Raw genomic sequence first — 27,749 nt, forward strand, 5'->3', positions numbered from 1 at the left:
GTATTCGTAGCTGCTAGAGACTCTGACAAGAAGATGCACGAGGAGAATGAATATGACTCAACAGTCGAAAATGACTAGTGCATTAAGTGATTAATGGGACTTGAACAAATAGCTAATAGCTAGGAAATGTTCAGAGTGAAAAGTGAATAAAACTCTGGCACCCTCCAACCTTTGCTTGGTGCCTGGTTTTGCTTACTGAAATAGCTCTAAGCCAAAGCTCATAATACTCCTAAAGCCTTACTGGACCAGGGAAAAGGCTGCAGCCCCATAGGAGCCAACTAGATGATTATGAGAAGCCCATAGACAGGGCATGAACAGAATTGTGCTTCCTCCCTCATGTTCCCAGAGACTGGCATTCAGAAGCATGCTGTCTCTGATTCTGAAAGTAGCATATGCCGTCATGACTAGTAGCCATCAATAGTCTTTTTTTTCCTCACAAGGAAAGGCCAGCTGGATCAGGCCAAAGGCCCATCTGGTCCAGCATTCTGCTCTCACACTGGCCAGCCATATACCCATGGGAAGCAGAACTTGAGTGCAACGGCCAAGTTTCATGGCTGAAGAGCAATTTGGACTAAGGCCAACCAAGCCTGGTCCAAATCCAGCAGTCCAAGGCACCACACCAGGCATGGAGGCAAATGATGAGGAAAGGGACGAGCAAATTCGACTGGCAACGTGACAGCAAGTTGTTTAAAATAGGAATGGGGAAATGGAATCATTTTGTGTGAGGGAGAAATAAAGGAAAGAAGGGAGCCTAGGAACCCAACTTTGGGATTGTGGAACCGAGAATCATTTTGTGAAATCATTTTGTGTGAGGGAGAAATAAAGGAAAGAAGGGAGCCTAGGAACCCAACTTTGGGATTGTGGAACCAAGAATATTATGTGTGAATATGAACACCCAACTCCATGGTGCTACAACACCGGCAACGCATGCCTTGAAGGCAAAGGTAATCCATGTGGTATCCTCCAGATGCGGTTGGACTAACTCTCATCAGGCCCAGCCAACATGGCCAATGGTAGGGATACTGGCAGTTAGGGTCCAACAATGTCTAGACAGCACTGTGTTGGCTACCACTGCCTTAGAACCATGTCAGGCAGATAAACTGGCCCAGAACTTTAAGGCGAGGCACAAGTCGTTGTTAATAGAATTGCTACTGCTAAGTGAACATGTAGACAGTTTGAGCATGACTTGTTTAAGGTGCAGTTCATGAAAACCGGGTAGCTGCCACTTAATTCAATTTCTACATATCTTTAAAAATTGTTGAAAATGATCATTTGGCACAACCTTTTTGCCCTGCAAAATTAATTAATTAATTAACTAATTATAACATTACTCTGATTCTGGATGAGGCCATTCCAGGGGGGCCTCAAAAAATAAAAAAATAATTGCGCTTTTGTTGCTCCATTGAAGTGACCCAAATAGGCTGATCATAACTTAGCCACTATAAACGATGGATGGTGTTCCAATGATGTCAGAGTAGACCCATTGAAATTAATGATCCCTAGTCTGTTGATTTCCATAGGTCTGCTGAGTACAGCTTATACTGGATATCACCCATTGGAACTGCAGTTGGAGGTCTGGCAGTGACAGCGTACTTCATGTTATCCAGCAATGTTATTCAGGAGGCAGTATGTATACATTTGCTGCCAGCACTCCCATTTGTTTAAGGCCCTGGGAATTTTGGAGAAATGAAAAGAAATCCATCACAATATGTCAACTAAAGTTTGAAATGCTAGGATTTATGGCCTATTCATATATTCCCCAGCAACAAAAAAACGAGGCACCAAGTGATACTCTGAAAGTCACGGCATCGAAGAGGCATGTTGCCTGCCTCCGCTGTGAGCAGCAGTCTGTCCCTGAATACCAGTTGCTTGGAATCGCAACTGCGGAAAGTACTACTGTGCTCATGTCCTGCCTTCAGGCTTCACACAGACATCTGGCTAACTACTATGAGAATCAAATGCTAGATAGGCTTTCGGCCTGGTATTCTTACATTGAGACAGACATTTAGTAACATTGTGACATCGTCACATAAGATATATAGATATATAGATATATAGATATATATAAAATTAGTTTTTTAACATATCATTTTTAACAGTAATTAAACATGCTTTTACATCAAATTCAGTTTTTTTTTACTTCCATCAGTCCTGTCTGAAAATTTTCCAGTCTCATCTCTTAATATGCATTTCTTATTTTCCCTATTACATTTCAAACTCATAACCAACATCTCTATTGTTTTCTACATTGTAACACTTTGTATACTTCTGCTTACAAAACTTCTTGTAGTCCTACTAGCGTAATTTGTTGATTACAGTTGCTCTTCAAATAATTCATATACTTCTTCCAATCTTCTGTAAATCTCTGGTCCCGCAGGTTTCGAATCCTTCCTGTCATTTTGTCCAATTCTGCATAGTCCATTAATTTCGTCTGCCATTCTTCTTTCGACATATTCACATAAGAAATTAAGGACTGTTCATTTCTTATCTTTTCTGGCAATGCATGCTGTTGACAGGAGTGGAGATCAATGTGGGGTACAGAATCCGCACACAAATGTGATAGACAGAGTGCACAAACAGTTCTAACGCACACAAACAATGATAGGGAGCTGAGCTTCAGCTTGGAGAACAGTTCAGCAGAAAAAGTTCATTAAAAAAAAAGACTGGCATCAAATACTGCTTGCGAGCTCTCACATGCAAGGCAGGAGAGAGGTTTTCTGCACAAGCATACAAACTTTGACGGAACTTGCTCTCTTACTCAGTTTAACCAATGTTTAACATCACCATCCCCAGGAAATACTGGTTCTTTTATCGGAGCTCATCTCTCCTCCAAACACTACGGCCATCACATCCTGTCTGAATGGTAATGAAGATAGTATTTGACTTCTAGAGACAATCTTGAAAGTAAAGATTGCAAGACTTGGATCTCAGCTCACCAGTTTCTTAGGTTTAGCAAAGGGTCTTAATCAACTTGGAATTGGCTCCCCCCCTTTTTTACAGCAAGTTAAACAAGGGCTTAGATTAGAATTTAGAAATTGAACAGACCATTATTTCCCATAGATAATGTTTGGTACACAAAGTGTTAGGGGCTTGTAGATTTAATTATTTGAGAGTTTTTGTTCAGGCAACTATCCAGCAACTAAAGTGCTGGCTACAAAAGCTAGGGAAAGCTCTTTTGGTAGGTCATCGAAGTGTCTGTAACCCTTCAACGAATACTCAGCATTTCTGATCAGCTTTGATTAAAGGAACAACAAAGCTTGTGCCAGGAGAATGCAGAATTTTTGCCTTAGGCCACGATTCTGGAAAACAGCTATCTCTACACAACTGAGTATGGTGGGGTATACTTTGAAGAAACATCTCCAGAGAAGGAAAGGACACATAATGCCTTACTTCCAGATTTTGAAATCTACTTGTGCATTTCAGCAACTCTCTCAGTTATAAATCCCCACACTTTCCCTTGCACATCCTGAAAGTAGGTGTTTCACTCCTTTGAATGTGGGGTGGTGCAGAAATGCAATTGTTGGCATCCGTCAACAACAGCAGAGTGCACCTCCGAGGGTGAAATCAAACTGCTGTGTTAGCAGCACTCAAGTGACCTACTCAGAGCTCAGGCCTGGGAAGTGTGTATGGAGGTCCTGGGCTGCCCAGATGACAAGACCCGCCCCCTCTCTCGGCCTCTCTGATGCGGTCCAAAGGAAGGCAGAGCCATATGTTTGACATCAGCTTGGCTGCAGGGGTTGCTGAAATGACGTGTACTGGGCACCATCCAACTGACTTAGGGACTCCAGTCCAGATTTGTGTAGGGTTTACTCCTTAGCCTTTTCTTCTCCCAAAGATAACCTACAAGGCAGTGGAGGATAGATAAGAAATGACTGGGGTAATTCGGTTGCTTCTGGCCAGAGCAGGAAGCCAACAAGCAAGCAGAATGGGATTACAGTGGCACCTCGGGTTAAGTACTTAATTTGTTCTGGAGGTCCATTCTTAACCTGAAAAGGTTCTTAACCTGAAGCACCACTTTAGCTAATGGGGCCTCCTGCTGCTGCCATGCCGCCAGAGCACGATTTCTGTTCTCATCCTGAAGCAAAGTTCTTAACCCTAGGTACTATTTCTGGGTTAGCAGAGTTTGTAACCTGAAGCGTATGTAACCCGAGGTACCACTGTATAAAGGAGCATATCCCTGGTTCAGGTGTTTCAAAGTAGTGTGAGAAGAAGCATGAGTGATTCCTGCTTCAACCCCATAAATACATAAATAAATCCATAAATTTCTTAACGTATTTGCTCAAAGAGAAAGCATTAAGATAATCCATGCCTCCATGTTTGATGGGTAGTTCTGCTTTGTTGGTACATTCAGCATCAAAAGAGTTGCATGAAGAGGAATGTCATCAGTGTAAACTGTAAAATCAAGCTCCCCTATGGGATTACTTATGGTGTGTGGATTGAATAGGGTCTTCCATCACTTCCCACTTCTCCCTTCTGCCCACCAAGGCCCTCTTAGAAGAAGGAGGAGGCCGAAGCAGTTCCTGCTGCTTGAGGAAGTCCCCTTGCCACCAAGGAGTACACTGGGATTCCCCAGCATTCCAGACAGGAAACTTGAGCTACTTGTGTGTGTTTCTGGCCAATACTGGTCATATTTCCATGAATGATGGAACCACAGACCACAGACAAGCATGTAAACTTCTGGAATTCCCACTGGAATTCTCTGATACCCCTTGATTGTAAGTGAGCATTCCACTAACGAGAGGAGGAATTAAGGCATGGGTAGGCAAACTAACCCATTGGGACATGGGTGGCGCTGTGGGTTAAACCACAGAGCCTAGGGCTTGCCAATCAGAAGGTCGGCAGTTCGAATCCCCACGATGGGGTGAGCTCCCGTTGCTTGGTCCCTGCTCCTGCCAACCTAGCGTTCGAAAGCACGTCAAAGTGCAAGTAGATAAATAGGTACCACTCTGGTTCGCCAGAAGCAGCTTAGTCATGCTGGCCACATGACCCAGAAGCTGTACGCCGGCTCCCTCGGCCAATAAAGCGAGATGAGAGCCGCAACCCCAGAGTCAGTCACGACTGGACCTAATGGTCACCTTTACCTTTACCTTTACCTAGGCAAACTAAGGCCCGGGGGCAGGATCCGGCCCAATCACCTTCTAAATCCAGCCCACGGATGGTCTGGGAATTAGCGTATTTTTACATGAGTAGAATGTGTGCTTTTATTTAAAATGCATCTCTGGGTTATTTGTGGGGCATAAGAATTCGTTCATTCCCCCCCCCCCAAATAATATAGTCTGGCCCCCCACAAGGTCTGAGGGACAGTGAACTGGCCTCCTACTGAAAAAGTTTGCTGACCGCTGAATTAAGACCTTGCAAAGAGTCATGCTCTGATGTGAAATTTTCAGATTCCACAACACTTGTTTTAGTTCAGTTGCTGAAAAGCCTGAGTTTTTGCAAAGAGCCGGTGCTTTTGATGTAGCAGTTGGGGTTTTGTAGAATTTGCTGCCTGCCGTTGACTCTGCTTTCATCTAGCAGGATCTGCTCTTGGAGGAAATGTGTTTGAACACCTTACAAGACAGAAGGAAACCTGAAGGTGGGTGATCAAATATACTGCAAGTGGTAAGCAGTTAAACCAGTCCTGAAAGAATGTGGACGATCTAGCATATCTGCAAAATGATTTGGTGAGGTGCAGTTCACCCAAGTATTGTACTGTTGATTAATAGATGTTGGTACCAGGGGGCCCACAGCACAAGACCATCGCCACCAACACACAAATCCTTGTCCCCCAATGCAGCTGCATATTTTTCTTCTTCTATTACTGTTATCACAGTGGTGGCAGCAACATCATTTACTGCCCTTCTCACAGAATAATAGAATTGTAGAGTTGGAAGGGACCCCAAAGTGCAGGAATCTCAGATAAAGCATCCATGACATATGGCCATCCAATCTTGGCTTAAAAATCTCCAAGGAAGGAGAGTCCACAACCTCCTGAGAGAGACTGTTCCACTGCCGAACAGCCCTTGCTGTCAGAAAGTTCTTCCTGATCATAGCTGTCAACCTTTCCCTTTTCTTGCGAGGAATCCTATTCGGAATAAGGGAATTTCCCATTAAAAAAGGGAAACGTTGACAGCTATGTTCCTGATGCTTAGTTGGAATCTCCTTTCTTGTAATTTGAAGCCATCGGTTCGAGTCCTACCCTCCAGAGCAGGAGAAAACAAGCTTGTTCCCTCTTCCATGTGACAGCCCTTGAGATATTAGAAAATGGCTATAATATCTCCTCTCAGTCTCCACTTTTCCAGGCTAACCATACCCAGCTTCTTCAGCCATTCTTCATAAGGCTTGGTTTCTAGACCCTTGGTCATCTTGGTTGCCCTCCTCTGCACACGTTCCAGCTTGTAAACATCCTTCTTACATTGCAGTGCCCAGAATTGGACTAAGTATTCCAGGTGCGGTTCTCACCAGGTCTTTGGTGCAGCAGCTGCCTGATGTTTTAATTTACCCAGAAAGCAATGCCCTGGGCCATAGATCTATGAAAACTAGACCACTAAAATGGGTCGAGTGACCACATTGGTGAATAGAGACACAGCCCTGATGAACCATCTGAGCTGCTTGGGCCCCCAGCCAGTGCTTAAATTGGACCACTGATTGTACACAGCCAGAGCTTTGTGTGAAGCAACCCATCACTACCTCTTCCTATTGAGATCAAGCTCTCTGGAAATAAATATTATCCTTTTCCATAAATGCTGGGAATTTGAGCTTCTCTGTATAAATAATTCTCCATATAATTCAGCATTAACTTTATTAAGGCTAAAGTTATTTTTTTCCTGTCCTTTAGGACTGAGCCTTCTCTGCCCATGGTATTGTTTCCATTGACGCATCCTTGATATAGTTTCATGGGCAATTGAACTTGCAAAAAAATAAAATAAAGGTGATTCTGGAGATTTCTCCAGAGGCAGAAAATGAAAGGTTATCTTGGAGAGGTTTTTTTGGTAGATCTAATGCTAGCAATATAGTTTTTAGGAGTCTCTGCTAATAACTGAGCCTAATGTTTGTAACCTTTCAGTAATTACTTAGCATTTTTGGCTCCAGCGCTGAATAAAGGGACAAGATATGTGCCAGGAGGTTGCAGAATTCCTGCCAGCGTTTTGACACTAGAGACTCCTGCTTCCATGCCAACTCATGCTGCAGTTTGAGAGTCAGAAATCTGCTGTAACATCCACTCTTTCCCTCTCTTTTGAATGGCCAAAAGTTTGCAGCAAAAAATACTGCCGCCATCTTGTTACTCTTCTATGCCTGTTTCACATAGTTTCCAAACAAGATACATTAATTTGGGTCAATCATCTGGTGGTGGAGATCCCTGTAGAACCTTTACAACAACAACAACAACAACACTTAATTGTTATGTGCCCAGATCCCTCCTACCATGTGCCCTCCTGGTGCAGGAAGTTGAATATAGTTGGACTTCTGCATAGACATACATTGGGCTATGTTGGCAGCCATTATACTATTGAACTTACTGCACAATTGTAGTCATGTCTGTTAGAAATGGGGAAGAAATTTGGTTCAGCTTGTGTTTTAATAGGAACCCACCTAATTTGCATTTTCCAAAACTGTGTGTGAATGAAAGCACAGCTATCCTTCCAGATCTGCAATTCTGTGAATTTTGCAGTTCAGTTTTCTATCCAAAATATGTCTAGCTAAGCGTGCCTTTAAATGTGTTTATTAGTCAAAACATACACATCATATGTATATGTGTGTGGGAGAGAACAGAATTACCTGCAAAAATATGCATATTACAGTAGGAGAAAAGTATGCTAAAATGCTGGTGAATTCTCATGATGACTTTAAACAAAAATTGCAGACTGATGCAGAAAAGCGATGAACTGAACTACAAACTTCAAAAATGAGGAACTGAAAGCTGACAGATACACCCATCCGTCATGTCTACATAGAAGGAAGTCTCATTGATTCAGTTGGACTCAAGTCCCCAATAAGCATGGATCCCACTTCCCCTCTCCTGAGAAGCTCAGAACTTCTTACACTTCCCTCTCCCATGCAGGTACTGATTATGTTGAGGCATCTTCCGCATCAAGACTGTAACAACATTGTTTGCCCTTTGAGTTTCTGTTTTGTTGCGGGACTTCCGGGTTGGCGCCATTGTTTAATGGCGGATCCCCTCCGAGCTCCGGAGGGAATCGGCTCCGTAGTGTCTGGGTCTGGCCGCTGCGGCGAAGCGGAGACCCTTAAAATCACAGGCGCGGATGCCTGTGAACACAGAGACTCGGCGGGCACCATTTGCGCCCCCCCAATCCGCGACGGAGCCTTTTTAAAGGCTTCGGAACGGAGGCAGGGTGAGGCGTGGTGCTGAGAGTACTCCCTCGCCTACGGAGTGAAGCCGCAAGCCATTGACAGAGAGCGCCAACTTCTTCCAAGACCGATTGGACTCTAAAATATAAACCCGTGAGTAATACGGAGATTGGAACGTTAAAAAAATTTAATTTTGGATCTGGAACGAGCGGGAAGGGGCTAAAAAGGAAGTCACCCCCCCCCTCTTTGTAAACAATTTAAAGCAAAGGACTGGGCAACTAAGGTCGAGAGAACCTGTTTTTTAGTGAAAAGATCTTGATTTCACGGTTTTGACACTATAAGGATTTACTGGAGGATAAAAAGAATCTGGGGATTGGAATTTCACCCCCCCCCCCGAGACCCGGGAACGCCCCAAGAGAAAGTCTGTTGCATGGAAGATTTTGACAGCTGTCAAGAGAGCTGCTAGTCAGCTAGTAGCCAGCTGGAAAAAGAGAACATTGTTTCTGCTGTTTTTGCTGGTTCACTTGGTACAACTTTGTTGAAAACAATGAGGGCTGATACAAAATAACTGGACTTTTGGTCTTGAGCTGAAAGGAACATTAAGGAACTAAAATCCCCCTAGAGGGGTAATAGGGATACTACATTACAAAAATGACTGGAGTACGTAAATTCCAAGCAGAACTGGACAGAACACTCGCTCTCTTGGGAAACTTGAAAGATGAATACAATGTTATGTCTACAAAGGTATCACTACTACACTGGTCAGTAAACAACAGTTTTGAGCCTGATAAGGACTTGAAACAGGAAGCCTGCTTAACAGAACAAATAAATGAAACTGAAAGTGCAGAAATGATGGAGCAAGGTGCAGTCTTTGAAGAAAATGAAGGAGAAGCAGGAGATGTGCAGGAGTTAAAGGAGAGTTACAATATGAGGCCTGACATGATGATAAAAAAGGACAATAAAAATTGGATGTGGAAAGCCTGGTCTGAATGGGAGCCTGGAAAATGGAGAGATCTCCCTTGGAGGAGATCTGAAGACCTGAGGATTTCAAATCTGCGGAAGGTGAAAGCTGGAGCCTTGGGGATATCTGGATCTGTAAGAAATTTGAAACAAGAGTTGGAGCCCCCCACAGGCTTTGCTTTTAAGTATGGAAGACTGGCTGGAAGCAACAAGGATTCTGCTGGGCCGGAGTCCCTCCGAGACTTGGGGTTTAACATTAAGGACCATCAAAGAGACCGGCAGAAAGGAACTGAGAGAGATAAAAGGGCCTCAGATGTGAGGTCTCCAGGCTAAATAAATAATATAAAGACTGATGGACATTGGTCGGGGACTGGAACCGGGAAAAGGGTGGGTGGAGGTTGGGAATCCAAAGGGAACATAAGGATAATTTGTTTTCTTTTTTTATTTTTAATTAGTGGTAAGGAAATTGGGTAAATCGTGGAAGGGAAATTTTGGTCGACTTTAGGAAAAAGGTTTAAGAACAATTAATGAGGTATAAGTATTGATGTGTGTTTTTAATAAGGTAAAATTGGTTTCTTCTTTTTTAAATTAATTGAAAATAAGATTGTTAAAAATAAATGGAGGAAATGGAAAAAAGAAACAAAGTAAAAAATGGTATGTTAGAATAAATGTATAAGTTAAGGTAAAGAAATAAGTTAAGGATTTGCTGAACTGACAATTTAAATTGGAATACAAGAAGGGGAGGTGTGAGGAGGTTTGAGAAATAAGGTTAAGAACAATAAGTATTAGTAACTTTATGTGTTTTTTCTTTTTTTCTTTTGTTGTTTAATTTTGTTATGTATTTTTGTATTTTTCTTTTGTTCTGTTTATTTTTTGTTCTTGTTTGTTTCTTGAAAATGCTAATAAATATTTAATTAAAAAAAAAAAAGAGTTTCTGTTTTGTTGCATGGGGCTCTAAAAGGTTAACATGGGCGAACATTTATGGTACACTCTGCCATGCAAATATATATACGCCTGCCCCGTGGAATGCCCTCCCATCAGATGTCAAGGAAATAAATAGTGAGAAAACTTTGAGAAGACTCCTGAAGACAGCCCAGTATAGGGAAGTTTTCAATGTTTGGCGTTTCGTTGTGTTTTTATATTTGTTGGAAGCTGCCCAGAGTGGCTGAGGCAGCCCAGTCAGTTGGATGGGGTACAAATAATAAAGTTGTTGTTATTTGGTGGGAAACAACCACTTCTGAATGGAGTTCATCAGAATTGTGTGGTAGCAAGAGCACAAAGAAAGGATGATAAATGCGAAGTGGGCTCTGAAACTACATATCACAGTGGATCCTTACCAGGGTGGGTTGGATTGGTGGCATGGCGGTATGGTGGCATGGTGCTGGCCTCCTAACAGTGGCATGACTGCATCCTACTGGGGTATAGAATGGCAGTGGCAAGGCCAGGGCATTGCAGGCATACTGACAAGAGTTTGGATTTGATATCCCACTTTATCACTACCTGAAGGAGTCTCAAAGCGGCTAACATTCTCCTTTCCCTTCCTCCCCCACAACAAATACTCTGTGAGGTGAGTGGGGCTGAGAGACTTCAAAGAAGTGTGACTAGCCCAAGGTCACCCAGCAGCTGCATGTGGAGGAGCGGGGAAGCGAAACTGGTTCCCCAGATTACGAGTCTTCCGCTCTTAACCACTACACCACACTGCAAAGCCCCTACACTAGCCCCAAAAGCAGCAATAGCAATAGCTACTCGTTGTAATGCTGGAACGCAAAGCAGCAGCTAGGCTAAGCTGGCTTCCCCACCAGCCACTCCTGAGCCTACTCTGCAACATGTCTGCTCCATCCATGTTAGTCCCCAGGAAACTATAAGCTCTCAAGGAAGGGAATTTCTCCCTTTCCCCTCTCCAGTTTCGTTTTTCGTTTCCAACTGACACTCAACATCTTGTGGCTCCTGAGAATAATCAGTACTCCCAAATTAGGGGGTTTTTTGGCGCGCAGGAGGGGGAGGGATGAAGGTTAAGGCGGTTGTTTTGTTTGTATTTTTGCAAGAGCACTGGGGTTTCCCGGCCGCGTACTGATACTTCCCCCTTTTTCTCAATGGCCCCATTTCTCTCGGCACTCACCACCTCAGTTCACTGTTAGGGGGAGCGTGTGGCTTGCAAAATCTTGAGACGAAATGTGAGGCTTTGCACCTGCTCTGCAATGGGAGTTAATTCAGTAGTTGGTAGCAGTTTTGGTTTTGCAAGAGTTTATCAGTTGTTGACATATGAAGAGGAAGCCAAACTTAAAGGGAGGGAGAGAGAGATGACACAGTTTCCATGAACGTCTACTGATCTTCTTGTCAGTTGGCTGGTGTAAGTCTCTCTTGTAGGGCAGATGTCAGTGGCTGGATTAGCGGCTGGGTCATAAGATAAGCTTCCTTAATTGGCTTGTTCTAAAGCACACAGCCATTACGGAGCAACACCACCTACATCTTTTAAACTCTGTGTAAAGTTACACTGCAATTAAGAGAAGTGGCATGGAATACAAAAGCACTTCCTTTGTTTTTATTTTTAATAAGCGAAATAAAATGTTGGTCCTTAAAAAAAAAAAGCAATATGCAAACTGCAGTCAGTTTCCTTGGTTACAATACAACAGTATCTTTCGGTGAATAGCTGCTTTCACATTTGTGGACCTATAAGGTTCAAGGGGACATAATTGCTCTGCCCTTTCGCTACTTCCCCTTTAGTTCCACCTCTGTGGCAAAAAGAAGAAGTCGTAATTAGCACAAAGTGCCCTTTGGATCAGCTCTGTGAAAACGTTAAGAATGTATGTAAGCTTTGCTGGATCAAACCAAAGGTCCACGTAGTCCAGCATTGTTTTCACAGTGACAACTCAGATCAATAACAATGGTAATCTCACAAGCAGGAAGTGGGTGCAGCAGAACTCATGTCCTACAAGAAGATTGCTTACTTAGAGAGACAGTGCCCCTGTGGCTCTGGACAAACAGAAACAACAGAGCATGTGCTTCTCCAGTGCCTATACTATAGAGACATTCGTATTAGCCTCATCTCCCCACTACTCCATAAGTACCCAGGGTGCACAGGACAATTTTATACCCCACTGCTGCTGTCAGATACCAACCCTGCTACAACATACAGTGTTGCCAGATTCTGCACAGCAGCGTTCAAAATTTGTGCCACAAACTAGATTTAATGAACACTCACATCAGAGTGCTCTCTAAACTGATAGTTGTAGTTTTTTATATACTAACCTTTTATGCTCTTCCATATCCATTTAATGTTCTTGACCCTTCTTTTAGTTGTTGTTGTTGTTGTTTTTAGATTCTTAAAGTCTTTTAGATATACCTTCTGTTTTAATATTTTTTTAGCTTTCCAAAACGTTTTACAGATTCCAAATGATTGTTCCCCACCCTACTTATGCTGGTCTATGACCGTAATAAAGATTTCATTGATTGAGCTCATGTCCCTTGTGATTCCCATTGAAGTGCACCGACTTTCAGAGTGCCTTCCTTGTCCTGGGTAACCAACAATTGCTATCAGAAAGCGGGAAAACCCGGGAGCCTCACATAATGAAGCACTCTGCCCTTTGTATCTCAACCATTTCCAGGCAATAGGCTTAGAGACAAACTGGACATGTCATTAAATCAGGAGGGGCTGTAGGACAACACTGGAACTAACCCCTGCTACTTTCCTGCACCCCAGTCTTACCCACCCACCCATCCCCATCCGTAAGTGGCAGTGATGCTGCAAGTGGGGTGCTGGGGTCAAAGAAGGGAAGAAAGACATAGGTTGCAGTTCCCAGAGGGTCTTTGGAAATCACCTTAGCAATGAGTGCTGCATACTGAAGAGCAGGGACAGGGGTGGTGCTGTAGTCTAAACCAAAGAGCCTCTTGGGCTTGGCGATCAGAAGGTCGGCGGTTCGAATCCCCGCGGCGGGGTGAGCTCCTGTCTTTCGGTCCCAGCTCCTGCCAACCTAGCAGTTTGAAAGCACGCCAGTGCAAGTAGATAAATAGGTACCGCTATGGTGGGAAGGTAAACGGTGTTTCCGTGCGCTCTGGTTTCTGTCACAGTGTTCCGTTGCACCGGAAATGGTTTAGTCATGCTGGCCCGGAACGCTGTCTGTGGACAAACCATCCAGGGATCCTTTACCTTTTTTTACGTTTACTGAAGAGGGTACCATTTTTAAATGCACCTGAAGGGAAAATTTCAAAAACCCAAAGCAAAGCCCATCTTCTCTATTTAGTTGGAAAGATTATATGCTGCTTTCCAAATAAATGGTTTCAAAAGTTTCCATAGTACAAGGTGTCTTGCAAACATATTGGCAGAGCAAGCCTTTAAATGTATAGTGTGAATGTGGCGGAAGAAATTATGAAGAAATAATACCTTAAAACCATTGTCATGACAGCTGACCCACAGTGGGGGCCTATTGGGTTCTGCTGGCTCAACCTGGTTAATTGGCACTTGACTGATGTAGATGTTCATCCTGGTGCCTCAGAGAAGGTAATAATCTATGGTATCTGAAATTAATCAAAATCGCATTAATAATGATTTGATTTCCTGATATGAAATAGATTGCCAACAGTGAATGTCTCAGCAGTGTTCACAGACTCAACATACTGCTAGAATTACTAATTTTTTAAAGAAATAAAAATTACAGCACTTCTATTGGATAACTCCCCATGTTTCTGCTGATAGGATGTTGACCTGAATTAGTACAAATTGTTTATTATATATATACCATTACAACTGAATGAACCCAAGGGCTAATAATAATGATTAAAAAAAAATACTTCATCAAATGTCTCGATTACATAGTGTTCGCTATAATTGTTTCCTGCAATAATGATAGCTAATGATTTCAACCATTTGTTTGTAAGTTGGTGACAATCAGTCTTAATCACTTGACTTGATAAAAAACGTTCAGGTAATTAGTAATTCAAGTTTACAAAGGATTTAGAAAGGAGAAAAAATTGTGCAATTAATGTTCTACATTTGAAAAGCGTGTCATTGCATTTTAAGGCTTGAACTACTTATGATCTTGGCAAACGTTATTTTCCAAACTCCCTTTTGCTGAGGTTACATGAAAGGGCGAGAGGAAAGTGGAGCGCTTTAACAAAGAATAATAGTATTTATTTCCAACCCTGGGTGTTTCCAGGTGATCTCAGTGATAGCAGGGTGGATTCAGGGCAATGGAAAGAAAATGATTATTATTTCCAAGGAGTGCAACGTAACGTAGGTGCTTCTTCCACTCCCCAATTTATCCTCACAACAAGCCTGTGAGGTAGGTTGGGCTAAGTGACTGGCTGGCGCAAGTGTTACGCATGGCTGAGTAGAGAATTGAACCCGAGCCTCCCCGGGCAATAGAGTGAGACATTATTGGGACTGAATCTAGAAATAGGCAGAGATCTGACATGCAGAATTCAAAGCTATGGTTTCAATTGCCCTTCGACTGCAAGGCTCAAGGATCTGGTGTTGACATACAAAGCCCTGAACCATCCAGAATATCTTAAGGACCACCTGAGTCCTTATAGCGTGGCTTGATCACTGAGCTCACCCAGACAAGCACTGCTAGTTGTCCCTTGTGTCTACAGATACTCTACTGTAAGTCCAGCATTTAGTGTTGCTGGCCCCATGCTGTGGGACACCTTTGCAGCAAATTGGCCCTAAATAGAGTGAGCTTGCCGAGACAGAGAGATTCCTTCACAAAGACTGCCCTATTATCAGGTGTACCTTTTTACGGGACTGGAGCCCAATCAAATATACAAGTCAAACCTTGCCCACAGCGCAGAGACTCTATTTTCAGGCAAAGTTCCTGGTGTGGTGCAAGAAATAGCTATAATTTTGTAATGCTATTTATATGCTTGCATGCTCTTGCAGTCTAAGAAAGCACACCCATTGTTCACCAAAGAATTCACGTTGCACTAACAGCACACAAAAAAATGTTTAAGTACTTCCTCCTCAATAAAATTAGCATAAAAATATATTGGGTTGATTAAGGCAGCTTCTGGGAGCAGTCAAAACATTCCCGTTAGGCAGTCGAGTCCTTTGCAAGGTTCACAGGGGTTTGTTTTGCTTGGATTCTAACTTAATTCTAAAGGCCTACAAATAATGGCAAATTGAATCAAACTCTGGGCTGAAGTTATAGATGAAAATCCCTCCCCAAAGTTGAAGTAGATCATTTTTTTTTTAAGTACTGAGTTGCTATTTATTATTCTGTCTCTAAGAGACCTTCATACAGTTACTGCGGGAGCTACTATCATGTGGGAGATTTCTTGATATCATTCAGATGTTTTTATTTATCTTTGTTGGCCTTCCAGAATAGATAGTAACAGCATAGCACTGAATGCATTAAAAATATTGGGTGCTATTGACACCCAGACGGGCGGGGTATGAATAATAAAATTATTATTATTATTATTATTATTATTATTATTATTATTATTATTACAGAAAATAAGATATACTACAAGAGGCAAGATCTCTTCAAGAATTCTACTTGCATGTAAAACCAATGGGAAAGAACGGGCCCAGTTGGTTAGAGCATGGGGCTGATAATGCCAAGGTCACGGTTTTGACCCCTTTGCAGGCCATCTGCAGATTACTACATTGCAGTGGGTTGGACTAGATGACCCTCACTCTACACTTCTATGATTCTATCATAAGCACCCCCCCATTGGCGCCCCCATCACCCTCTACAAGTTGGAGGGCAACCTTCTGGAGTTTGGAGCCTCATGTACTCAGGGAAGCTCCATGTCTTATTTGGATGATCAGTGTTCCGAATCATGTATGGATCTTTCGCAAGAGCCTGACACTCTCCACTTCAGAAGTTCACCTTCCAACTCATGGAAAGTGGCAAAAGATGTGTGTTTGTGTGTGTTTGTGTACGCCTAGTTCACTCACGCCTGAAGAGCCACCTGCCTCATCCAATTTCTTGTCTTTCGTTTGGCTGCCTAACAGTTTCTTGATGGTGGGTTGAATATATGTTCTTTAAATATTGTGGGTTGAATATATATTCATTATATTTGTAAAGAGCGATGCACTTTTACAAAACTCCCCAGTAGGAGCACAACAATTATGAAATATTATCAAATGCAAATAAAACAATAGCAAAGGTACCTATCTCTTTATTGATTGATATAAAGGTAAAGAGACCCCTGACCGTTAGGTCCAGTCGTGACCGACTCTGGGGTTGCGGCGCTCATCTCACTTTATTGGCCGAGGGAGCCAGCGTACAGCTTCTGGCTCATGTGGCCAGCATGACTAAGCCGCTTCTGGCGAACCAGAGCAGCACATGGAAAAGCCATTTACCTTCCCGCCGGAGCGGTACCTATTTATCTGCTTGTACTCTGACGTGCTTTCGAACTGCTAGGTTGGGAGGAGCCAGTGTGGTGTAGTGGTTAAGAGCGGTAGACTCCTAATCTGGGGAACCGGGTTCGTGTCTCCGCTCGTCCACATGCAGCTGCTGGGTGACCTTGGGCCAGTCACACTTCTTTGAAGTCTCTCAGCCCCACTCACCCCACAGAGTGTTTGTTGTGGGGGAGGAAGGGAAAGGAGAATGTTAGCCGCTTTGAGACTCCTTAAAGGGAGTGAAAGGCGGGATATCAAATCCAAACTCTTCTTCTTCTTCTTCAGGGACCGAGCAATGGGAGCTCACCCCGTCACAGGGATTCGAACTGTCGACCTTCTGATCGGCAAGTCCTAGGCTCTGTGGTTTAACCCACAGCGCCACCCGCGTCCCTATTGATTGAAATACAGTATAATTAATACAAGAAGAACTGTTAAGAACAACAAAATCAAAAGCCCTCATCTAATAATTTAAGGGTCCATTGACATACTGCATCTTCCCCCCCTTCCTGGTGACCCAAGAATGTGATGAGATGCTCAACAGAGAGACACAGCTGGTTATATGGGCTTCTTGCCCTGGGATATGTGTAACAACCCTATGCTGTTAAGTACTCAAAGTGAAACACCTGTCAAAGTACAAAACTGCAGTTGGTACCCAATGCTGCTGGATGCGGGACAGCAATGAGATAGAGGCAGCATTCTTGTAGGCTCTTTGAGGAAAAGATGCTGGATAGGATGGACCTTGGGCCAGATTCAGCAAGGCTCTTCTTATGGTCAGCAACAGCAGTATAGGAGTTGGGGGGAGATATATTGGGTTTTCAGATATTGTTTCTTACAACACACCTAGAACTGCACTTAGTTACCGTCAGCATACAACCACTGTTGAAACAAGATCAGATGCAGTCCGGATTACTGGATGCTGCCCCTCGTCTAAAGAAAGTGAGCTAACTTAAAGGAGTTTTAAAGATGTCCCTCAAAACAACAGAGCTTTTGGAATATTATGGTCATAGCTTATTTCATAATTTGCAGTATGCCAGCTGTAAAGAGAGGGAGGGAGAGAGAGAGAGAGAGAGAGAGAGAGAATTTCTGAGCTAGGGATCACCAGGAAAGGAATTGAAAATAAAATAGCCCATAACATTGTTGCTGTTATACAAATTTATGGTGTAGCTGCAGCTGAAATACTGTGTAAGGGTTGATCGTCTCTTCTCAAAAATCATTCTCAGAATGCTGAACTAGATCTAGCTTTGGTCCAGCAGGCTTTTCTTATATTCTTATGTTTTGATTCACCTGCACTGAAGATTCCAATTTTGCCCATTGTATACTAATAAGGATGTTGCAATTATTATGGGATAGGCCACATATAGTCTGCTTTAAATTTCATTTTGCTGCTCTGGCTGGTGATGCTTTATCAGCAAGTTTTTACACCTGCAGAAAGGTAGTGGAGACTTGATATAAAAAGTACTATAGCCCTGGCCATAAGGCAACAATTTTCCAAATTACTCCCTGTAGTTCCAACTCCAAATTAAGTTTGTGGGCTTGAAGAGGAAGAAAAAAACAACAACACAAAACAACCTCTTTGAATTGCACTTTGAAAATAGATTTGTGCCCTGTTTAAAAACTCTGCAGTCTCAGGGAGGTAAACATTGTTTGGACAAAATGTAACATTTTGAGACAAGCTGCTCACTGCTTACAAGCTGCTTGGAGCATAATTTTAACATAGGAACAGATGCAAAGCTAAGGCTGAACTATCCTGCTCTCTCTCTCTCTCTTTATTAAAACAGTGACTTGCAGTATTTTAACAAGAGACTTGGGAAATCAATTTTGGCAAAGTCAAAATTTGAGGCGCTGCTACGACGACGAAGGAAAGCCTCAAAATCAATGTATATTTTAGGGTTTCATCACGTGAAATATTTCACCACAGGAGTTAACTTCTGTTGCTTCAGTTTGTACATGGAAGCAAGCAGATACTTTATTTATTTTAAAAGCTCAGAAACAACTGCACGTTCTTTTTTTCATGCATACTAAAAATTCAGATAATTTCCTTCCCTGCGTTTTTGTAGTTTAGTTAAACAGTCTGATGTAAAGGGGAAATGAAGAGAAGGAGGGGGAGAGAGATTTTCACAATGATAAATTATTATATTCAGGAGAAAGAGTGATATGGATAAATATTCTCTTGCTTTTTCATTCCAAAATTGGATAAATAAAATCCATTTCTCAATAAATTTGCCCTGCTAGTTACTGCTTGAAGTTTTCCTTTGGTACGTTTATTTCATTATTATGGCTGTCTCCCAGATTCTTCCAAAGCAGTCTTCATTGTTGAACAGTGCAAAATTTAGCACTGGTCAATAAACTTGCTATCAGTTGGAGATGTGTGCTTCTCACTTCTGATGGTATAATACAGAGTAGGTAGTGTGTTTCTAGATACTATATATCCTGTTAAAATAAGCAGCTGCTTCAAATACAGAAAGTACCTCTCTTTCATGAAGGCAGAGCCTGGATTGTGCATTTACTATAATTATAGAAGCATTTGAACGTTAAATAAAGTTCAGTAGTTTTGAGCAGCTCCTGCAAGAGTACTGAACCCAGTTTGCCTGGTAAGTAAGCAGATAGGATATTCACCAGAAATAACCAGTGTTCATGGGGTGAGAATATATTTTGTGGCATTTTCTATTTGTATCCAAATGTAACATTGGTAGCTGTATCAGAAAAGGCCCAGTGCTTTGCAGTATCATAGTAACACAGGGTTCATTTGTTTTTTAACATTTTAAAAGAAGTAGTAATCAAAGTCAAATTACAAAACAAAATATTGTGGCTTTCAGATTCAGAATTTGAAATGTTGACAAACTTCCAATGTATGCGGTATAAAACTTTGTTTTGGGTCTTATAATTCTGATATATAGTTAATATTCAATAGGTTATACTCAAAGTAGATCCGCTGAAATGAACGGACCAAAGTTAGTTGTGTTTTTTAGTTTCAGCGGGTTTCCCTGAGTATGACTGATGCTGGGTACACCTAAAGTCATCTAAAGCTTAGATTGCATGCTTTGTTTTGTTTTGACCGTTCTGTGAGTAGCTTGCACAAGCCACTTGTAACAGGTAAACAGTAAAGGTAAAGACCTCCTTGACTGTTAAGTCCAGTCAAAGACGACTACGAGGTTGTGGTACTCATCTCGCTTTCAGGCTGAGGGAGCCGCTGTTTTTTCCACAGACAGCTTTCCAGGTCATGTGGCCAGCATGACTAAACCACTACTGGCGCAACGGAACACTGTGACAGAAACCAGAGTGCACAGAAACACCGTTTACCTTCCCGCCACAGCGGTACCTATTTATCTACTTGCACTGGTGTGCTTTCGAACTGCAAGGTTGGCAGGAGCTGGGACAGAGCAATGGGAGCGCACCCCGCCGCGCAGATTCGAACTGCTGACCTTCCGATCAGCAAGCTCAAGAGGCTCAGTGGTTTAGACCACAGTGACACCTGCTCCCCTCCCTTTGTAAAACAGATGCCCCAATCCATTTGGGGGCAAATGCATCTAGAAGATGTGTGCCTCCTTAGCTGAAAGAGCAATCCCATGAGTAAATGGGTACAATGTATGGGGTTGCCCACTCCAGTCCAACAACTGGATTGCATAATACCGAAAGAGCCTTGCCGGAACAAAGGTTCAGTCTAAGGCATGCATGGGGAACCTGTGTCCTTCCAAATAGTGCTAAACTACAACTCCAATCGTCCTTGATGCTGGCTGGGGGCTAGGGGTGCCAGAGGCCAGCATAGGTCCCACACTCGATTCACAAAACATGCATGGAGACCTTTCAAAATGTTGACGTCCTCCCTGTTTGATGCCCAACAACTGGCTGGTGGGATCTTAACATTTAAAAACGTGCTGCTCCCTTTGGATTGGGGGTGGTGCTATTTCAGAACTAAACAAAAGCTCGTCAGTGCTATGCTTTGGTGTTGATGCCTATGTTGCCATGTTGACTGAGAGCGAGACAGAACTTCACTGTGCCTGTGACGTTGAGGGGAGGGTGCGAGGAAGTCTCGCTTCTGTGGTTTAGAATGCCAAGCTTTTGACGGCTGCAGAAGCTCCTGAAATATTATATTCATCTGCGTAGACAGTTATTTTCTTTGTGGCTTGACTCCTTATGACTCATTCGTAGGTCGGTGTCATGGCAGCTTTCCCTTTCCAGCTTTCTGTACAATGTCTGATGCTGGTGGGGTGGGTCATTCTGCAGTTTTGAGTACAAGGTCACCTTCAGGATATAGTGGGGCTTTTGCCTCCCCTCTAGTTCTTTCTAATACGTTCTCTGAAGAATTCCTCTCTGCCCCAAGATGACCTCAAGGCAGCTATTGGCATATTTAGTAAAGATCTAGGGGGACTAAATTGGGAGAGACAAAGTGATTCTGTGCGAGGATGAGAACAGCGTTTAATGGGAAAACAAACTCTCACCTGTGCTCTCTTTTTCTCTTGAGGTAGAGGTCACTATAAGAGATCTTTCCAGCCAATATAAGAGGCTGCTTGACTAGGTGGAAAGGGAAGTCCATGTTGAATTATGCAGAGTGATTTTTGACGTTCAGAACAAAAGAAGAGAATAGTTGTGCAGTCAGAAAGACATGCATGGCCTTAAACTGGAGCTTTAAAGGAATGGTCTCTTTTGAAAACATAAGGAAAATAAAATAAAAGCAGAATGTGCTTTGTCACTGATAAAATCTGTGAGATGGGGTATGTTTTAAGATAGTGGGGTAGTGATCCAAGGTCATGTGGGGAGAGGGCTAGCAGGGTCAAACACCCTTTATTATTTCTTCACAGAGTCCCTGCAGAATCTGTGTCTTGAGAGTCTCAGAGCTGCCCAATCAGCATGAAAGGGGAGCTTTTTGACCACTCTGCTCTCCAAAGCTTACATTTAAGAACACTGAAAACACAAGCTGCTTCAGTTTCAAGAGAACAGTGTGCAAGGTTTGTTATGCACAATGGGACTTCACAGAAAACACAACAAAAGAAGATACTGAGTTCTGCAAATCACTTCCCTGTGTATGTGCACAGAAAATAGGAGATTTAACTGAAAGGCAGGCAACTCGTGGAGTTCTGCAGTGCTTGTTGCAATGCGTCCCTAATTATTAATATTGTATAACTATAAGATTTTTGCATCAGCTCAGAAGGGCTGTGACCTAATGAAGGGATCCTGCACTTCTGAATTTGCCACCCCACTACTGGCCTTACAGTATTCTAGCAAGGACTGCCTTCTCCCACATCAGTAAAGGGAAAACTGGAGTCCTCAAGATGCTGCTGTACCATAGCTGCCATAATCAATGGTCATTGGCTGTGTGGCTGATGGGAGTTGTAGTCCAAAATATTTGGCAGGTAACAAGATGGGCTGTACACTCAAGGTCACTGCTGAGGTGAGAGCTAGGTATGTCCTGTTAGATGGCCATCTCTCATGGATGCTTTAGCTGTGATTTGTGCATTGCATGGGGTTGGACTAGATGACCCTTGGATCCCTTTCAACTCTTACATTTCTATGACTTTATGACTCCATAATATTATCTCTAGAAGTGTACGCATCCACGCACATGTGCAGTATAGATGAAACCCACCTTTAGTCATAATCAGAGAAGGCCCGCTGGTATAAACAAAGTCAATTTATTTCAATGGGTCTTCTCTGATTATGGCTTTGTTGGGTGTCTGTATCGGTTGTGCAAAGGGGAAAAGGATGAACTGGTTAGTATCCCTATTGGATTATTCTAAAATCATTGTGGTAGGCAGTAACTCACTACGCTTATATAATAATAGTAATAATAATTTATTATTTATACCCCGCCCATCTGGCTGGGTCTCCCCAGCCACCCTGGGCGGCTTCCAACAAAGTATTAAAATACAGTGGTCTGTTAAACATTAAAAGCTTCCCTAAACAGGGCTGCCTTCAGATGTCTTCTAAAAGTCTGGTAGTTGTTCTTCTCTTTGACATCTGGTGGGAGGGTGTTCCACAGGGCGGGTGCCACTACCGAGAAGGCCCTCTGCCTGGTTCCCTGTAACTTGGCTTCTCGCAGTGAGCGAACCACCAGAAGGCCCTTGGCACTGGACCTCAGTGTCCGGGCAGAACGATGGGGATGGAGATGCTCCTTCAGGTATATGGAAAGATAAGAAGATCTGTGCCATTCTGCTCAGAGCACCAGGTTGATTGTGAGCACATTATAAATCCCAACACACATAGCTGGTATTATTGACAAGTGCACTCCTTTTCACAGTGGCCGCAATCTTAGATTTTACAAGCAGGCTTCAGCAGAAAAGGCACTCTGTTTAAACACGGACTAGTCAGATTCGAGCAGTCAGGATGGCCTTTTCTAAATTCAGGGCACTGGTATTTAATTTGTCATTGTAGAGGTCCTAGAAGCTTACTTTACGCTGTCTGTGCTCAGTTTCCTCTCTGTAGTCAGCTTGCAGCTGCACGGAAACCAATTCCAGTTAATGGTTGTACAATCATGGCTTCCATAACCAGACTTGGGTCAGTTCTATGTACACATTATGCAGAATGGCTTGGGGAAACTCTGGACTGTACCACTTGAGGCTGTAGATAGGCGGTCTTATTTTCTGCATGCTCCCTTCCACTGCACTGAATCTTTATCTTAGGCCAACACTTAAGCTTTTTCTGTGATGTGCTAGTTTGCTACATGGAAGAAGCTTATTTTTTTTTGCCCTGGACTCACTTCCAGAAATGGCGCAGACCTTGCAATTTGAAGTGGTGTCTTCCAGAATCCTACCACCCTCGTCTCCCATTATTTGTATGATGCCTGGAATGTTAATTTCATAGAATCATAAAATTGTAGAGTTGGAAGGGACCATGAGGGTCATCTAGCCCAACCCCTGCAATGCAGGAATCTTTTTGTCCAAAGTGGAACTCGAACCCACATTCAGTGCTATAGCACATGCTCTGCATGTAAAAGGTTCCAGGTTTAATGCCAAGCTTCTTCAAGATAGGACTAGAGGAGAGACCCTTTCCTGAAACCTTGGAGATCTGCTGCCAGCCAGGGTAGAGTGAGCTATATGAACTCACAGCCTGGCTCTATGTAAGGCAGATTCCTATAGTCTGCTTTAACACGAAGTGAAGCTTAGCACAACTATTTGGGAAGGTGTGCAGCTCAGCGGCAGAGCACCTGCTTGGCATGCAGAAGGTCTCAGGTTCAATTCTGGCATCTCCAGGTATGGCTGGGAGAGACCCCTGCCTGGCACCACTGAAAGCCACTGCCAGTTCGTGTAGACACTACTGAGGTTGATGACTGGCTGGTCTAAGACAGCTTCCTATGTTCCTCAGATATCATCACCATCACCCAGTACACTTCCGAGCACAATTCAAAGTGTTGGTGCTGACTTTTAAAGCCCTAAAAGGCCTTGGTCCTGTATACCTGAAGGAGTGTCTCCACCCCCATCATCCAGCCCCATCATCCAGGACACTGAGGTCCAGCGCCGAGGGCCTTCTGGCAGTTCCCTCACTGAGAGAAGAGAGGTTACAGGGAATAAGGCAGAGGGCCTTCTCAGTAGTGATGCCTGCCTTGTGGAACGCCCTCCCACCAGAAATAAACAACTATTTTATTTTTAAAAGACAACTGTTTAGGGAAGTTTTTAATGTCTGACGCTGTATTGTTTTTACTATTCAGTTGGAAGCCGCCCAGAGTGGCTGGGGAGACCCAGTAAGATGGGCGGGGTATAAATAATAAATTATTATTAGTAGTAGTAGTATTATCATCAATTTATTAATCGCCTCCTACACAATCAACTCAAGGCAATATACAGCAAAAACAGAAAAAGACCAAAACGCTTTTTTAAAAAAAGAAGATAGATTTTGAAGAAAACAAGAACAATACAAAACAGACATTCATGGCAGGGACAAAAGCACACAGAGGGTGTTTGACACTTCTCAACACAAATGCTCTGAAACAGAATGGGCCTTTTCTGCAGTGGCTCCCCATTTGTGAATGTGCTTTCTCCACAGGGAGGCTTGCTAGGCAAAAACATTCCCCTTCAAGCACATCTTGGCTTGATTAAATGACCTATGGCCTTGTAAATATGTTGGGGGAGTTGTTAGCTATGTTACGTATTTTGTGTTTTCATTTTGCATTTTAAACCACCCTGCGATCTTTGAGTGAAGGATGGTATATGAATGTAATACGTAACAGCAACAGGAACAGCCAGAATGAAAGCTCTGCTCTAAGTTACTGTGGAGCAGGCTTCTGAGATCTTTGGAACTTGCAGAAGAAGCTCTCTTGCAGACCACAGCAACCTACTGGGTATATAAAGGATAAGGTGGACTCTCACGTAACCCTGTGCTAAACTGTATAGTACCCAAACTGTGTTAGTACCAACATCTTGAACTTGGCTGGGTAGTAGATTGGATCACTTCTGCATCTGAACCTGCAGCTCCAGGTGAGTGTTCTGTCACCAAGAAGCATCAGTAGAAATTAATTGTAGGAGTTTTCGTTGCTATGGAAGTTAACTAGGTAAGCCAGAGAAAATCTTATGCAGCGAAAGAGGCAGCTTTTCCCTATCAAATGGGCATGCTCCCAAAACAGAGAAGACCCATTTAAATTAATGCACATGTTAATCGTGGCCATGCATTTCAATTGGTCTACTCTGGGTATAATATTAGATCCAATGCTCTATTGGGAAACAGGAAGGGGGCAAGCTTAATATCGCATAGATTTGATTTTATTTTTGCATGTTTCTACTACGTGGAATCTGCTGCTCCTCATATAGTTCTCTTTCAGTTCTCCTGTGTGTGCCCTAAAGGTTCCTATGGGATTGGTGCAGAATCAGTAAGTATAAATAGTACTGTGCGGCTTGAGCAGAATGTGCTAAATCAGGGCATCTGATGCCATTTTCACAAATGATGCACCAACCGACTGAAGATCGGTATTTGAATTTTCTGCATCTGAAAATGCAAACCTTACACCGGCTAGGATGCACATCCAACTTCTGAAACCCCCAACCCCTGCTCGCTTTGTCCCCCTGGGACCTTCACAATCCCACCCACACTACACAAATAAGATGCAAGAGTTTCAGCTAGAGCCACTGCCTCACTCCCAGGGGGCCTGAAGGCTGTGACTGTATACACAATACTGTTAACTCTGCATCCAGTGCCCTATCACTTCTAGTTTGGAAAGTGGTCTACACTCGTTAGCCACAAGCCACAGCTCTCCCATCATATCTTATGTAATACTGCATGTTGATGCCTTTCCCCCCCAAAACCCAGCTTCGATCCAAACTGAGAAAAAGAGCGACCTTGCTGCTTTTTAAGCTGATCATGTGCATACGTTAGGTTTGCATGATCGAAGTGGATTATAAAGGGCTCAGTCACCCTAATGCGATAAAGCCACTCAAAACAAAAACTTTGCTGTTTGGAAAGTGTCAGTGAAATATAGAATTGTAGAGTTGGGACCCTGAGGATCATCTAGTCCAACCCCCTAAAGGTAAAGGGACCCCTGACCATTAGGTCCAGTCGTGACCGACTCTGGGGTTGAGGCGCTCATCTCGCTTTATTGGCCTAGGGAGCCGGCGTACAGCTTCTGGGTCATGTGGCCAGCATGACTGAGCCGCTTCTGGTGAACCAGAGCAGCACACGGAAACACCATTTACCTTCCCGCTGGAGCGGTAACTATTTACCTACTTGCACTTTGACGTGCTTTCGAACGGCTAGGTTGGCAGGAGCAGGGATCGAGCAATGGGAGCTCACCCCATTGCGGGGATTTGAACCGCCGACCTTCTGATCAGCAAGTCCTAGGCTCTGTGGTTTAACCCACAGCACCACCTGCAACCCCCTACAATGCAGGAATATGCAGTGGTCCCATACAGGAATTGAACTTGCAACTGTGGCATTATCAGCACCGTGCTCGAACTGAGCTATCCAGGCTGATCATAGACTCAGAGTTGGAAGGGACCCCAGGGTCATCTAGTCCAACCCCCTGCAATGCAGGAATCTCAGCTAAAGCGTCCGTGACAGATGGCCATCCAACCCCTGCTTAAAAACCTTCAAGGAAGGAGTGTCTACCACCTCTCGTGGGAGTCTGTTCCACTGACGAACAGCTCTGTCAGAAAGTTTTTCCTGGTGTTAAATTGGAATCTCCGTTCTTGTAACTTAAATCCATTGATTTGGGTCCATTGTTTTGTCATTGGTTTCAAGTCCTACCCTCCAGAGCGAGATGCAAGATGCATTGGGAAGTATGGGAAGAATGGGAAGATGTGTAAACACCCCACAAGCAAATCAGGATGAATGCATGCTCATTGTCGATAACCACTTTGTAAACAAATTAGGATAAATGCTTATAGTCTTGCCACTGTGTGGGCCTTGTGGAAGCAAATTAGGATAAATGCTGAATAAACAAGTTGGCCGGAAAAGCCCTCAAAGTAATATTTTTACAAAGCATATGAATATACCCAGGATTACCAGCACACACGAAACGAATCTCCCATTAAAACAGCAGCAATAACCACCCTGCGCCTAGAAAACTAGCGCAGAAATGATTTGCTGCTAACTTTCCAGGTGCAGGGACGCGTGCATATGCAGAACTGAGTCATGCAGCCACACCCTGCCAGCGGCAGCCAGGAATGGTAGAGTCATCTGCCATTTGGCTCAAGGAGCATCTTGGCTCAGACGCAGCATTTGTGCCACAAATAAAGACACACCAATGACCGAGAAGGTCTGGAACTAAAGGCCAGGAAGCAGCGGGCGTCTGGCGACTTAAGCGCGCCGAGAATTTTAAGTAACCTCGCAGCGAAGTGCTGCAAAGTCTGCGGGCTCTTCACCTTAACCTTGCGGGCTCTCCGTTCCCAGCGCGCGCGCCACGCAAATCCCACGCCGGCCCAGGCGCGACCCTCCCCGGAGCGAGCCCTCCGCATGTGCCGCACTGGCGGCGCAACTCCGAGGCTGTTTTTCTCGCTTCTCTCCGTTTCACCCATGAAATCCGGAAGATACCAAGGCGAGGCTTTTTCCTAGGGGGTCCCGAGGGCGCCTTTTCCGCCGCTTTGCCCGCTTTTGCACCCCCCACTGTACCGGCCGGATTTGCCAGTTCCTAGCAGCTTGCAAAAAGGAGAAAAAAGTTTGGCTTCCCTTTTCTACTCCTACTTAAAAAAAAAAAGGCAACCCCGCGCGGAAGGGCGGATTTTTTTTTTCTTCC

The 27,749-nt window shown here is 43.6% G+C and overlaps 1 long non-coding RNA gene across 1 annotated transcript; it reads right to left on the minus strand.

Moving 5' to 3' along the window:
- Positions 1 to 1,379: 1,379 nt before the first annotated feature.
- LOC128414671 (uncharacterized) lies at positions 1,380 to 27,701 on the minus strand. The gene is made up of 4 exons (XR_008330704.1): positions 27,548 to 27,701; positions 21,034 to 21,106; positions 13,631 to 13,764; positions 1,380 to 1,669 (listed from the first exon to the last, which is right to left on the minus strand). It is a non-coding gene; the product is annotated as an uncharacterized LOC128414671 (long non-coding RNA).
- Between the last annotated feature and the right edge of the window lie 48 nt (positions 27,702 to 27,749).

The sequence above is a fragment of the Podarcis raffonei genome, chromosome 5 (assembly GCF_027172205.1).
Source record: "Podarcis raffonei isolate rPodRaf1 chromosome 5, rPodRaf1.pri, whole genome shotgun sequence".
NCBI classification, from domain to species: Eukaryota; Metazoa; Chordata; class Lepidosauria; order Squamata; family Lacertidae; genus Podarcis; species Podarcis raffonei.